We start from the raw sequence: 15,789 nt of genomic DNA on the forward strand, positions 1-15,789 counted from the left end.
GCCTTGATGACAGCTTTGCACACTCTTGGCATTCTCTCAACCAGCTTCATGAGGTAGTCACCTGGAATGCATTTCAATTAACAGGTGTGCCTTGTTAAAAGGTAATTTGTGAAATTTCTTTCCTTCTTGATGCGTTTGAGCCAATAAGTTGTCTTGTGACAAGGTTGGTATAAGAAGATAGTTAAGTTGTGGAGGAGAGAATGCCAAGAGTGTACAAAGCTGTCATCAAGGCAAAGGGTGGCTATTTTTAAGAATCTCAAATATAAAATATATTTTTTGATTTGATTTGTTTAACACTTCTTTGGTTAATACATGATTCCATATGTGTTATTTCATAGTTTCACTATTATTCTACAATGTAGAATGAGTAGGTGTGAGTAGGTGTGTCCAAAGTTGACTGGTACTGTATATCTGCGTATATCTTTGCTGACTTTAAATTGATAGAATGGGTGTCACACTGGTTGAAGAAATAGTTGTTTGCTTGGAAGCCAAAGAGTGATTTTGGGGATTAATGAATTGAATCCACAACTCTGGCACTTCCATACAATATTTTTTACAAACATAATCCCCTCTAGAAATATACTGAGCCAAGCAGCTAATGCCTGGGTTCACTCTACCTGTACAACAGACTCAACATGACACTCCACTCCACAGGTGATAAAGAACTAAATGGGAAAGTCATCCAGGCAATGAATACCATTAAAAAACACTTTCCCTTCCCCCATATATAGCCCAATATCTCAGTGCCCCCTTCCACCTCTCTCGTCCTGGTTGTGTCCCAGCCCCAGGTGACCCCACCCAGCTAGAGAGGGTGCAATGAGGTCTATGCTGACAGACAGACAGATGATGATAGTGTTTGAGAGTGGAGTGCAGAGGAGACCTGGAGGCTGTGTCTGTCTGTCTATCTGTCTAAGTGTGTGTCTGAAAAGGGGCGAGGCTCTATGGAGCCCTGTGTAGAGGGGAGGATATCTCTCTAATGGCTACAGACCAGACAGTAGGATCAACTTACACAATGTGCCTGTCAGGGGGTTACCAAGGTCGGGCCAAATGAGGGGCTATGGAGGTGGGCTGGGCGGGAAGACAGACTATCACCACTGTGTCTGAGGGTCTCTCCTCAGAGGGGAGAGAGGGGATGGTAGTGGAACGGTGGGGAGGACAAGGGCAGCACAAATATTTACTGCCGTTTCCAGGTACAGTGAAAAAAGTGAGTGAGTTGTAGGGTGAAGAGCACACACCTCTACCTTCCTGAATGGATTATTTAAGAGGTTGATGTCACTAGCCCTGGGGATGTGTGTGTGAGTGCATGAGGTGGGGATTTGAAACTGGCAGAATCCTACAGCAATTCAAAGCCCTTGACTCTGACTGATAACGTATGTGTATCTCCCTGCTGGATGGAGCCCCAAAATACACATGTAGGTTGAATCTCAGTTCACACAAAGCACCATCTAACCAAAACTCTCCCTAGCTGAGAACACACTACTCTGAGTTAAATCAGACATGGCCAAGCCAAACAAAGCTGAACAGCTACACCTGGACTGATGAATGGGATAATCAAGTGCCCTGAGCTCAGTTAAATATTGATCTAGCTGAGAAATAAAAATAGTGTTATTGCTGCAAATGAGATTGGTAGTCAAATTCAAGACCAGCTATGCCAACACAGTAAATGGATAGAGCATGCGCCCTCATTGCCCTGGTCTAGTCAACGCATCATGGTAATAAAGCAGTTGGCACAGGCACATTTCGTACAGTGGCCAAAAGACGGCAGTGTTTTACAATACTTTAATCATTAGATCACACACCGCAAACTTGCCTCAGCCAGAGATGCTCTTGCGCTCTTTCTTTCTTTCTTTCTTTCTTTCTTTCTTTCTTTCTTTCTTTCTTTCTTTCTTTCTTTCTTTCTTTCTTTCTTTCTTTCTTTCTTTCTTTCTTTCTTTCTCACTCTTGCATACATGCACGCACGCACTTACGTGGGCACAGACGCACACACAGAGCGAGAGAGAATGACATCCTATCCTCTTCTCAATACAACAATAAGCTAAAGTTATCGACATTGATTAATAGTCACAGTGCAACTCAATTATTGCCCCGAAAAATCTGTAGCATGCTGGCTATGTCCATATCAAAACGAAATTGAGGTGAGTGCATGCATACTGGTTTTGAATGTGCGTAATGGACTGAAAAGAAATAAAAACGTGCAACTCACAAGCAAGTTCTCTGAATACTTATTCCACTGGGCTTTTTTTGTAAAATGTTGTCAAATCCAATCACAAAACTCACAACTGTTCCATGTGCAGCAAAGTAGCCACACAATGTTCTCTTTACCAAAATGTGATATTCCCAGCAAAACAGAAAACCCTTTCTGTATAAGACGAAATCCTCAACATAAAGTTATATTCCACTCGCTTGAGTAGTAAGCATCCCATATGAGTCGTCCTGTGTTTATAGCCTAGTAGTAATATCTCACTCAGCCAGCTCACATGCAGGTTAGGTCTCTATGAGTAGCCTAACGTCAAAGCGCGCATTTGGGGGTAGGTAGCCTATCCAAAACAGCACCTCCTCTAGCTCTTGTCAGCAGGGTGTCAGGGGGGGGGCACCCTTCGTGACGTCAGCATACGGAGATCTCAATATCAAATAATTTCTGGGTAACAATTAAGTACCGTAGTGTGATTTCGGTTTTAAAAAACCATAATAAAAAATGCTGCTTAGCAAAGGGAAATTTCTCAAGCAAGGATTGTGCTAGGACTGTCTGGGAGTGGTCTGAGTGGGGAGGAGAAATCTGAAAATCGGGTGTTATTAGCAGAGAAGATTGGAACTCCCTTTTTTATCGGTCTATTAACTAATTAACCGCAAAGTTAGGTCACCACGGAAGGCCAAAACTCAATCCCACCAAAACAGGCTGAAATGTCAGGCAGTCGTTTAAAACAACTCTTACACCAAACGGGCATTATCATAATTTTAACCCATTTCACAGTATTATTCCAACCTCATAGCATGGAAATATATATAAAACTGATGAAAATCACGTTTCTGACTACAACAGGCATTTAACAAAAGTATGTATATATTTTTGCAATCAGCTGATAATCAATTATATGACAAATATAATTGTTATGCATGCAAAGAAAGTAGCCTAGTCTAATATGGTTCATGTGAATGGATAGTTTAGAATTCTATCATAGTTGGCTGTGGCTTTATCTGAATGGATTCCATTGCTATGGGAGTCAGGGCCGGTTCCAGTCATAAGCGGTTTTAGGCATAAAACTCAGTTAGGGGCTCAATTTACTGGTGAGAGCAAGAATAGTAGAATACACCAGGTGCAATTTGGAAATTTGGTTGTGCACCAGCAGTTTTTCACTTGTTATGTCAGTCACTGACAGTCACTCAATTAGCCATGCCAGTTAAACATTTCTAGATTGGTAGTTCAAGTGAAATTTCCCACCGGGAACTAGGAGCTTCCTATAATTTATAGCATGTGAATGCAGCATTATTCTAGCTAGCCAGCTATCTAAACTTGTAGTAATAATGGCTGAATACCAAGGGCCCTGACTTCCAGGGGGCCCACATTGATTTTATTTGTCATTCTCACTCAGACATCATATCAACATGACATAAGTCATTACAAAATGTGTAGAATTGCAGGAAATTAGCTTTAAAACTGCATCACATTATCTCCACCCGATGGGAAAATGTGTAGAATTGCAAGAAATTAGCTGTTAAACTGCTAAAATGTTCTCTCTGCCCCATGGCAAAATGAGTAGAATTGCATGAAAGTTGAAGTGAAAAAGAGAGCGCAGGACATTGTAAAATTGCAAAGTTTTCTCTTCGCCCCATGGCAAGATTTGTCAAATTGCAGAAAACTTGCGATAAAGCTGCAATATGTTACTTTTTGGCGACCCTACCAAATTCACATAGAAATGTGAGTTATAGATCTGTCATTCTCATTGAAAGCAAGTCTAAGAAGCAGTAAATATGTTCTATGTGCACTATTTATACGTTTCCATTTCTTAATTTTCGTTTTTGCATCTTTTACTTAAAATTTTTTACACCAGCTTCAAACACCTGAAAATACAATATTTTTGGTTGTTGAAAATATATTTCACAGCAGTTTAGATGGTACAATGATTCTCTACACTATACATTGCTTGTTTTGTCACATAAACACATCAACTATTAGAATTTTAGCAACCAGGAAATGTCAGAGCAATTTCTGCATATTGCACCTTTAAAACTGTAACATTTTCTTTACACCCCATGGCAAAATGTGTAGAATTGCAGAAATTGTTTTCCTCCACCATCATGAGGGGGGCCACTGAAATGTTTTGCAGTGAGGTGTGGGGGCACCCCAACCAACTCTCGCTTAGGGCCCCCAAAGGGCTAGAGCCGGCCCTGATGGGAGATATGTGGCATCTTTGAACCAGGGTAAGGTTAGGTTATGTATATCTAATATCAGGCTACATCCAAATAGGCCAGAATGTAATTTTACTGCTGGCAGTAAGGATGGCTCAATTAAACCCTTCAAATCACACTCAAACATCTCAAACAAGTTAAAATATGTATATATTTTTTCTTCAAAAGTGAATGAAATTATCATAATTTCTGCTTTTTTTTTTTTAGATCAACGAAAAAAAGTAATTCTCCTTACCCCCTCCGTATGAGGTCATGTGGTTGTGCGTCTCTGCGCGCGCGATGAATGGATGCTGCCATAGGAACTAACCCCCGACCACTTGGCAGGCAGTTTAGAATAATCTTCCATCGTTACACAATTTATTTTAAACTCGTACCCACGGTTTTTTATTAAAACAAAACTTCGGCTAATTTCTAGATGCTCCCCGTGAACCGACTGACGAAAAATGGAATGCCTTTGGGCGTTTTTCAGTTGCTTTTTATGCAGAGCTTCCTGTGGAACGCAGGAATTGGATGGACAATCCCAAACCGGAATTCCTGTGAGTGTTTCGCGCTGATAAAACCCTTCTACTGCACAAACACTCTCCATCCTGCTCAAACCGCTATGTGAATCACCTTTTCAAGCATTCTCTGCCTACGGACAGTTTGAAGGGACAAGAAAAAGCGTCCAATGAAGTGATTTGAATTTACAGCTTCATCTTTTGTTTAATAATTAATAAATCATTGAAAATATATTACATCGTTTCAATTAATGAATTTCAGTTTACTTCCTGAATTGACTCCCTTCAATTCGAATTGACCCCAACCCTGGACTGTAGCCATCAGATTTTAACCCAGAGAATGTTTTATTACATTACAACAGAGGCTAATTCAGCATAGCAACATTATTACTGAAAATACAGACAATTCGTGTTCAGAGTTGCAGAGAACACGGAATGACAACCAATGAATAGTCCCAATGCAACCATAATCCATCACAATGGATTATTGTGCTTTTGTTTGGAGTTGGATCGGTCTTGATAAGTTATGATTGTAGTCGTTCTCAACACCTCCAAAACATACTGTACAGTCACTCTCAAAGCCTCCGGAACATATAGTCACATCAGCACAGTGATACATCAAATAGAGGACAGTATAACACAGAAATATGGAAACAACGACACATGAAGAATAAACATTGAATTATAGTGAGTGAAAACAATTGCGTTCATCCCGGGTAAGAGCTGAGTGCTGTATTCACTGACATTCTTATTAGGTGTCAGGAGCACATGAGGACTCTCCATTGCTGCTTTCTATTTTGTATTGGCTTAAACGTGTCATAACGTAGTCTATGAATCATATTTTAGATTTCATGGTGAATTTGCTGATTTTCATCATCTTTGACTTTGACTCCAACTGGGTGGATGAGGACGTGTGAGAGAGTTATGGGATCTGAGATGTGTTTTTCAGATAAATGTGTGCCTGAGAGGGAGAGGAAACACGGTATTTAATGTTCATTTGATGTGGTCCAGAACTTTTGGAGGTAAATGGGAAGTGTGTGTCAGTAGCATGTTAAAGATAGAGCACTCTCATCTATTTCCTTTGAAGCTGAGGTTATGATTAGTCAGTTTGACATCCAGTCTTCATTTGTCATGCTAAGTGTACAAAATGACAGACGCACGCACACACGCTGCACATAAATACTCTAAACAATTTCTCATAATGTGTACTCACAACATGTGGCTAAAGCTATTGAGTGGCTACAATGAACCAGAAAAGAAAGAGAGTGTGTGTTTCATCTGTCACCGTGTCATACACACTGACTGGGTATAAAATCAGTAGAGACCATAGGCTACTCACTGGCTGCAAAGACTGTAAAAACCCATGAATTTGAATTACTCAGTCTTTATCTATGCTGAATAGATTATTTGTACTTTTTTTGCTTTTTTTTACATCAAAGGTACATTTAAAAGTTGTTCAGAGGTTAACATTTGGTACACATTTTCTCTGGTAATAATTTTACATTGGTTAACATATATGTTACAAAACCACCAGAGTAATAGAATAACATATTAGTTCAATGAAAGACCAAACTTGCTAGGGTTAGCCATGTTTTTATTCCTGAGGTAAGTTTAAAGGCCCAGCGATTTGGGGGTTTAGCCTAGCGATGTGACCCTTTACTGAGATAACAGAGAAGCCTACGTGCTGTAGCACCATGGCTGGGGGTTGCAGGTGACCACACACACCAACACACACTCAGGACATTCTGTCAAGGGTGAGCAGCAGGAAAGGTTAAAGGAACTTGAGACGCAAAAAGTACAAGTGTGTGAGTGTGTGTCTGTTTCTCTCAGACAGGAATTATTTTCGTTCTTTGAAATCAAGGCTTGGTCCGACGCAAGCAAAGTTTTGTAGTCTGTGGCATATTGCAGATTTGGCCCAGGAAAAGATGCCGATTGCTGAGACCAAAAAAAAACTGACGCAAAGCAGCACTTCCTGCCAGAAAGGAAGCAGGAAATGGCTGTGGAAGTGAGATTCTGGAGTCGTGTCCCTTGAAACAATTAAAATCTCACTTGTTCAGGAAGCGGACCTGCGTCAAAATGTAACCTGACAGATTTGGCTTAAGGGCAGAAGCACTGACCCTGGAGAGGGTATGAGAGAAGGGTCGCTGTGCCCATGCTATGGTCTGAAGAATGTCATGAAACGTGAACTAACTTTCGTGATGAGCCCTGAGAGGTGCGAGTATAGGAGAGAGGATAGGGTGAGAGATAGTTATAGAGAAAGTGTCATAAGAGAGAGGGAAAGAAAGGAGATAGGTGGTAGAGATGGAAAGAATGGGAATGCTGAGAGAGAGAGAGAGAGAGGTTGGGGGGGTGGAGGTAGGGTAGGGTAGAGTAGAGTAGAGGAGGGCATACCATACAGTAAATATTATTGTGGCTGACAAACAAATAGGTCTGGAGCGTACCGCCTCGTGTTTATTGTCTGTCTACACAAAAGCATAGGAGTGTGTTTATGTAGAAGGCATTGGTTGTGCCAGTGTGTGTGTACGTTGTACGGGCAGGCAGTCATGTGTGTGTGTCGCCATGTGTGTGTGTCTCTCTGGCTACTCATATAGTGAATGCCTCCCTCCATGTCACTAAGTATTGATGACATCCCAAGTGTGTTTACAGATTTTGTGCCTGCAGGCTGTCTTTGTGCCTGCAGGCTCTTAGATGCACCACTGATATCTGCTTATCTTTAAAACCATGAATCTTTAAACGGAGCATTGATTAAAAATACAATCTCAATCTCTCTTCCATCGGTCTCTCTCTCTCTCTCTTTCTTTCTCCCTCACTCTCAATTTCTTCCTTATCTTTATACTAAACAAAAATATAAACGAGCTGAAATAAAAGATCCCAGAAATGTTCCATATGCACAAAAAAACTATTTCTCTCCAATGTTGTGTACAAGTTTGTTTGCATCTCTGTTAGTGAACATTTCACCTTTGCCACGATAATCCATCCACCTGACAGGTGTGGCATATCAACAAGCTGATTAAACAGAATGATCATTGTATAGGTGCACCTTGTGCTGGGGACAAAGGCCACTCTAAAATGTGCAGTTTTGTCATACAACACAATGCCACAGATGTCTCAAGTTTTGAGGGAGTGTGCAATTGGCATGCTGACTCCAGGAATGTCCACCAGAGCTGTTGGCAGATAATTGAATGTTCATTTCTCTTCCATTAACCGCAGCCAACGTCATTTTAGAGAATTTGGCAATACGTCCAACCGACCTCACAACCGCAGACCATGTGTAACCATGCCAACCGAGGGTCTCCACATCCGGCTTCTTCACCTGTGGGATCGTCTGAGACGGGCCTAATGAAGATATTTCAACTTGATTTCCTTATATGAACTATACCTCAGTAAAATCTTTGAAATTTTGGCATGTTGCATTTATATTTTTGTTCAGTATAGTTGTGGATCTGTACTGTGTTTAGAATCTCTGGCCAATACTAAGACGGTTGGCCTGTCCACACCAGTAATGGAGGAATGTGAGGATAGAAACAAAGTCAGCAGAATGTGTCTCTCTGTATGTACAGTGTATTCAGAAAGTATTCAGACCCCTTGACATTTTCCACATTTTGCTATGTTACAGCCTTATTCTAAAATTGATTAAATAGTTCCCCCCTCATTAATCTACACACAATTTTTTATTTTTTTATTTTACCTTTATTTAACCAGGCAAGTCAGTTAAGAACACATTCATATTTTCAATGACGGCCTGGGAACAATAGCCCATAATGACAGAGCAAAACCATGTTTTTAGGTTTTGTTGGCAAATTTCTTTTTAAAAAACACAGAAATATTATATTTACATAAGTAATTCAGACTCTTTGCTCAGTACTTTGTTGAAGCACCTTTGTCAGCGATTACGGCCTGGAGTCTTCTTGGGTATGATGCTACAAGCTTGGCATACCTGTATGTGGAGAGTTTCTCTTATTCTTCTCTGCAAATCCTCTCAAGCTCTGTCAGTTTGAATGGGGAGCATTGCTGCACAGCTATATACAGGTCTCTCCATACATGTTCGATCGGGTTCAAGTCTGGACTCTGGCTGGGCCACTCAAGGACATTCAGAAACTTGTCCTGAAGCCACTCCTGCATTGTCTTGGCTGTGTGCTTAGGGTCGTTTTCCTGTTGGAAGGTGAAACTTCGCCCCAGTCTGAGGTCCTGAGTGCTCTGGAGCAGGTTTTCATCAAGGATCTCTCTGTACTTTGCTCATTTAATCTTTCCCTTTATCCTGACTAGTCTCCCAGTCCCTGCTTCTGAAAAATATCCCCACAGCATGATGCTGCCACCACCATGCTTCACCACCATAGGGATGGTGCCAGGTTTCCTCCAGATGTGGCGCTTGGTATTCAGGCCAAAGAGTTAAATGTTGGTTTCAACAGACCAGAGAATCTTGTTCTTCATGGTTTGAGAGTCCTTTAGGTGCCTTTTGGCAAATTGCAAGTGGGAAGTCATGTGTCTTGTAATTATAGCATTTACATACACTACCGTTCAAAAGTTTGGGGTCACTTAGAAATGTCCTTGTTTTTTAAAAGAAAATAACAGTTTTTGTCCATTAAAATACCATCAAATTGATCATAAATACAGTGTAGACATTGTTAATGTTGTAAATGACTATTGTAGCTGGAAACGTCAGATTTTTTTAAATGGAATATCTACATAGGAGTACAGAGGCCATTTTTCAGCAACCATCACTCCTGTGTTCCAATGGCACGTTGTGTTAGCTAATCCGAGTTTATTATTTTAAAAGGATAATTGGCTAAATAGCCTTTTAAAATAATTGTAAAAATAATTTTAAAAGGCTAATTGATGATTTTGCAATTATGTTAGCACAGCTGAAAACTGTTGTTCTGATTAAAGAAGCAATAAAACTGACCTTCTTTTGACTAGTTGAGTATCTGGAACATCAGCATTTGTGGGTTCGATTACAAGCTCAAAATGGACAGAAACAAATAACTTTCTTCTGAACCTCATTAGTCTATTCTTGTTTGTAGAAATGAAGGCTATTCCATGCGAGAAATTGCCAAGAAACTGAAGATCTCGTACAACGCTGTGTACTACTCCCTTCACAGAACAATACAAACTGGCCCTAACCAGAATAGAAAAAGGAGTGGGAGGCCCCGGTGCACAGCTGAGCAAGAGGACAAGTACATTAGAGTGTCTAGTTTGAGAAACAGACGCCTCACAAGTCCTCAACTGGCAGCTTCATTCAATATTACCCGCAAAACAGTCTCAATGTCAACAATGCAGAGGCTACTCCGGGATGCTGGCCTCCTAGGCAGAGTTGCAAAGTAAAAGCCATATCTCAGACTGGCCAATAAAAATAAAAGATTAAGATGGGCAAAAGAACACAGACACTGGACAGAGGAAGATTGGAAAAAAGTGTTATGGACAGACAAATCTAAGTTTGAGGTGTTCAGGTCACAAAGAAGAACATTAGTGAGATGCAGAAAAAATGAAAAGATGCTGGAGGAGTGCTTGACGCCACCTGTCAAGGATGGTGGAGGCAATGTGAAGGTCTGGGGGTGCTTTGGTGGTTGTAAAGTGGGAGATTTGTACAGGGTAAAAGGGATCTTGAAGAAGGAAGGCTATCACTCCATTTTGCAACGCCATGCCATACCCTGTGGACGGCACTTAATTGGAGCCAATTTCCTCCTACAACAGGACAATGACCCAAAGCACAACTCCAAACTATGCAAGAACTATTTAGGGAAGAAGCAGTCAGCTGGTATTCTGTCTATAATGGAGTGGCCAGCACAGTCACTGGATCTCAACCCTTTTGAGCTGTTGTGGGAGCAGTTTGACCATATGGTACGTAATAAGTGCCCATCAAGCCAATCCAACTTCAGGAAGCATCGAGTGAAATCTCTTCAGATTACCTCAACAAATTGACAACTAGAATGCCAAAGGTCTGCAAGGCTGTAATTGCTGCAAATGGAGGATTCTTTCACGAAAGCAAAGTTTGAAGGACACAATTATTAATTCAATTAAAAATCATTATTTTTAACCTTGTTAACGTCTTGACTATTTTTCCTATTAATTTGGCAACTAATTTCATGGATGTTTTCATGGAAAACAAGGAAATGAATAAGTGACCCCACATTTTTTAACGATAGTGTACATAGGGCAATGGGGTTTCAAAATGTATGTACAGTACCCTATATGGCCAAAAGTATGTGAACACCCCTTTAAATTAGTAGATTTGGCTATTTCAGCCAGACCTGTTACTGACAGGTTTATAAAATCGAGCACACAGTCATGCAATCTCCACAGACAAACATTGGCAGTAGAATGGCCTTATTGAAGAGCTCAGTGATTTTCAACGTGGCACCGTCATAGGATGCCAAATCTCTGGAAGCAACGCCAGCACAATAACTATTCGTCTGGCGCTTCATGAAATGGGTTTCCATGGCCGAGGAGCCATACACAAGCCTAAGATCACCATGCACAATGCCAAGCGTCGGCTGGAGTGGTGTAAAGCTTGCCGTCATTGGACTCTGGAGCATTGGAAACACGTTCTCTGGAGTGATGAATCACGCTAAATCATCTGGCAGTCCGACAGACGAATCTGTGTTCGGCAGGTGCCAGGAGAACGCTACCTGCCCCAATGCATAGTGCCAACTGTAAAGTTTGGTGGTGGAGGATTAATGGTCTGGGGCTGTTTTTCAAGGTTCGGGCTAGGCCACTTAGTTCCAGTGAAGGGAAATCTTAACGCTACAGCATACAATGACACAGATGATTCTGTGCTTCCAACTTTGTAGCAACAGTTTGGGGAAGGCCCTTTCCTGTTTCAACATGACAATGCCCCCATGCACAAAGCAAGGTTCATACAGAAATGGTTTGATCGGTGTGGAAGAACTTGACTGGCCTACGCAGAGCCCTGACCTCAACCCCATTGAACACATTTGGGATTAATTGGAATTCTGACTGCGAGCCAGGCCTAATCGCCCAACATCAGTGCCCAACCTCACTAATGCTCTTGTGGCTGAATGGAAGCAAGTCACTGCAGCAATGTTCCAACATCTAGTGGAAAGGCTTCCCAGAAGAGTGGAGGCTATTATAGCAGCAAAGAGGGGACCAACTCCATATTAATGCCCATGATTTTTGAATGAGATTTTCGACGAGCAGGTGTCCACATACTTTTTGCCATGTAGTGTATGTCTGTCTGTCTACATGCTGGACACTAGAATGATGAGGCTAGACTGGATGCGGTGGAGATTTGTACTGTAAGGCTTACGAGCATGTGTGGAGGAGACAGATATGTGCAAAGTTGCAAAAGCACACCTATTATCCCTATTCAATCATGCATACACACATTGTTATAAAACCACACATCCTGCACACTAATTCTTGCATACACACACGTCATGACAATGTGTGTTGCTTAGATAAGACAGAAGAGAGGATGAGTAAGAAGAAAGGAAGATAGGAGGAAGAGTCTCTGGGAACCCCACCTTCACACACACACATGCACACACTTAAACCCCCTCTCCCTGTGCTCCATACATCTCTCCACCACTACCACAGTGATGACATGTTTTCCATTCAGTCAAGCCAAACAGGAAGTCCTGCATCCAAGGCCTTAAACCCCTCTAAAAAAAATGCTGGGTTAAAAACAACCCAATTTGGGTAAATATTGGACAGAGCAAACATTGGGTTGTTTTGACCTAGCCAGTTGGGTCAGAAACAACCCATTGTTTTCTTTAAGATTGGTTGTTGATGCTGGGTTATTGAGCTATTATCCACTGGGTCAGATCAGAAGACTGGAGGTGTGACATACTATTTTTTTTATTTTACCTTTATTTAACCAGGTTGGCCAGTTGAGAACAAGTTCTCATTTGCAAATGCGACCTGGCCAAGATAAAGCGAAGCAGTTCGACACATACAACAACACAGAGTTACACATGGAATAAACAAACATACAATCAATAATACAGTAGAAATATCTATGTACAGCATGTGCAAATGAGGTAGGATAAGAGAGGTAAGGCAATAAATAGGCCATGGTGGCGAAGTAATTACAATATAGCAATTAAACACTGGAATGGTAGAATATGCAGAAGATGAATGTACAAGTAGAGATACTGGGGTGCAAAGGAGCAAGATAAATAAATAAAGTGTGTGGAGGAGGTAGATTGGATGGGCTATTTACAGATGAGCTATGTACAGGTGCAGTGATCTGGGAGCTGCTCTGACAGCTGGTGCTTAAAGCTAGTGGGGTACTAGTGGTGTGAGAGTAAATGTCATTCCAGTTAATCTGTTCTGTCATATTGTAAATGCATGTTAATGTTGAACCCTCACACTCAAGAATATGAGTTCCTTAAGTGCCTATATTGAAATAGTTACAGCTTTGTTACAATATTTAAATAAGAATGTTTCTAAATGTACAGTTGAATTCGGAAATTTACATACACGTGGGTTGGAGTCATTAAAACTCGTTTGTCAACCACCCCACAAATTTCTTGTTAACAAGCTATAGTTTTGGCAAGTCGGTTCGGACATCTACTTTGTGCATGACACAACTCATTTTTCCAACAATTGTTTACAGAGTATTTAATTTATAATTCTCTGTATCACATTTCCAGTCGGTCAGAAGTTTACATACACTAAGTTGACAGTGCCTTTAAACAGCTTGGAAAATTACAGAAAATGATGTCATGGCTTTAGAAGCTTCTGATAGGCTAATTGATATCATATGAGTCAGTTGGAGGTGTACCTGTGGATGTATTTCAAGGCCTACCTTCAAACTCAGTGCCTCTTTGCTTGATATCATGGGAATATCAAAAGAAATGAGCCAAGAGCTCAGAAAAAAAATTGTAGGCCTACTCCACAAGTCTGGTTCATCCTTGGGAGCAATTTCCAAATGCCTGAAGGTACCATGTTCATCTATACAAAACAATAGTACGCAAGTATAAACACCATGGGACCACGCAGCTGTCATACCGCTCAGGAAGGAGACGCGTTCTGTCAATCCCATAGAAAATTTGTGGGCAGAACTGAAAAAGCGTGTACGAGCAAGGAGGCCTACAAATCTGACTCAGTTACACCAGCTCTGTCAGGAGGAATGGGCCAAAATTCACCCAACTTATTGTGGGAAGCTTTTGGAAGGCTACCCGAAACGTTTGACCCAAGTTAAACCATTTAAAGGCAATGCTACCAAATACTAATTGAGTGTATGTAAACTTCTGACCTACTGGGAATGTGATGAAATAAATAAAAGCTGAAATAAATAATTATCTCTATTATTATTCTGACATTTCACATTCTTAAAATAAAGTGGTGAACCCAACTGACCTAAAACTGGAAATCTTTACTAGGATTAAATGTCAAGTTTAAATGTATTTGGCTAAGGTGTATGTAAACTTCTGACTTCAACTGTATATTAAAATATGTAATGTGCAAAAACATTGAAGGAAATTTGAAGTTTGCAGTATACAAAATGATGAACATGAATGATATTTATTCTCACGGATATATTGGTGAAAGCCAGGCCCCCAATAGGCCACACCTTTGGATTACCCAAACATGGGTTAATTTAACCATCAGTTGGGGTTGTGGGTTTATTGGGGTTTTATTGGGGTTGACCCAGGGATGGGTCTTTTTAATGTAATCCTTTATTTTCAGGAAGCTTGGCCTATTAGGGTTGTGGCTTTCAGATAGGTATATTCGGCCACCGGTGAGAGTAAATGTAATTCATTTTCATCAAAATCATATTTTAATATACAATTAATTAGTGATGGGAAACCAAGGCTTTCTGAACTCTTTGGAGCTTACACCAAATTGTGCTGAAAAGTGCGCTTCATTATCGGTTCACAATGCACATTAGTGACGTCTGCTGGTCAGAAATATATAGCTGAGTGCGATTATCAGATAGACGTTTTTTTCTCTCCACTGTTTTCATTTGAACTCCGTGGCTCAATGGTAAGTTGTTGGCTTTAATAGCCTATATACAGTTGGAATACCATAGTGTGACTTTGACAGGATTTGACCTCATATCCTCACGTCCCTGAGTTCCCTCCTGTACCTGCTAAGCTACCTGTCAGGTGAAACTACATATACAAAATCCTAACTATATTTGTAAGTACGTTGTCCAGTAGAGGTTGGTGTTTGAAACCATCTTGTAATTAAAGAAACCAACGGAACCACGTTGAAATCAGTGTAATCTCGCATTTTGCAACAATAAAAAGCATGCAATCAAACAAAGCTTCGGACGTCATTGATGACGTACTTCTGATAAAGTGATACATGCATTGGCACACTGCTTCGAAGTTAGCTGCTTAGAGATTTCGACACATGCCTTGGAGCTCCGGTATCAATCGTAACATCACTACAATTAATTAGTTGGAATACCAGTCTGCTGTTCCCACATGCTTCAAGAGGGCCACCATTGTTCCTGTTCCCAAGAAAGCTAAGGTAACTGAGCTAAACGACTACCGCCCCGTAGCACTCACTTCCGTCATCATGAAGTGCTTTGAGAGACTAGTCAAGGACCATATCAACCTCCACCCTACCTGACACCCTAGACCCACTCCAATTTGCTTACCGCCCAAATAGGTCCACAGACGATGCAATCTCAACCACACTGCACACTGCCCTAACCCATCTGGACAAGAGGAATACCTATGTGAGAATGCTGTTCATCGACTACAGCTCGGCATTCAACACCATAGTACCCTCCAAGCTCGTCATCAAGCTCGAGACCCTGGGTCTCGACCCCGCCCTGTGCAACTGGGTACTGGACTTCCTGACGGGCCGCCCCCAGGTGGTGAGGGTAGGCAACAACATCTCCTCCCCGCTGATCCTCAACACTGGGGCCCCACAAGGGTGCGTTCTGAGCCCTCTCCTGTACTCCCTGTTC

At 41.2% G+C, this 15,789-nt stretch overlaps 1 protein-coding gene across 1 annotated transcript in view; it reads right to left on the reverse strand.

Annotated features, from left to right (window-relative positions):
• LOC115101091 (epidermal growth factor-like protein 7) overlaps positions 1-4,864 on the reverse strand; it is a 29,631-nt gene extending 24,767 nt beyond the window's left edge. Inside the window, exon 1 of the mRNA XM_029620274.2 lies at positions 4,643-4,864. The gene's annotated coding sequence lies outside the window, so the exon portion shown is untranslated. The remainder of the gene's footprint in view (positions 1-4,642) is intronic.
• Between the last annotated feature and the right edge of the window lie 10,925 nt (positions 4,865-15,789).

Source organism: Oncorhynchus nerka, linkage group LG19, assembly GCF_034236695.1.
Source record: "Oncorhynchus nerka isolate Pitt River linkage group LG19, Oner_Uvic_2.0, whole genome shotgun sequence".
NCBI classification, from domain to species: Eukaryota; Metazoa; Chordata; class Actinopteri; order Salmoniformes; family Salmonidae; genus Oncorhynchus; species Oncorhynchus nerka.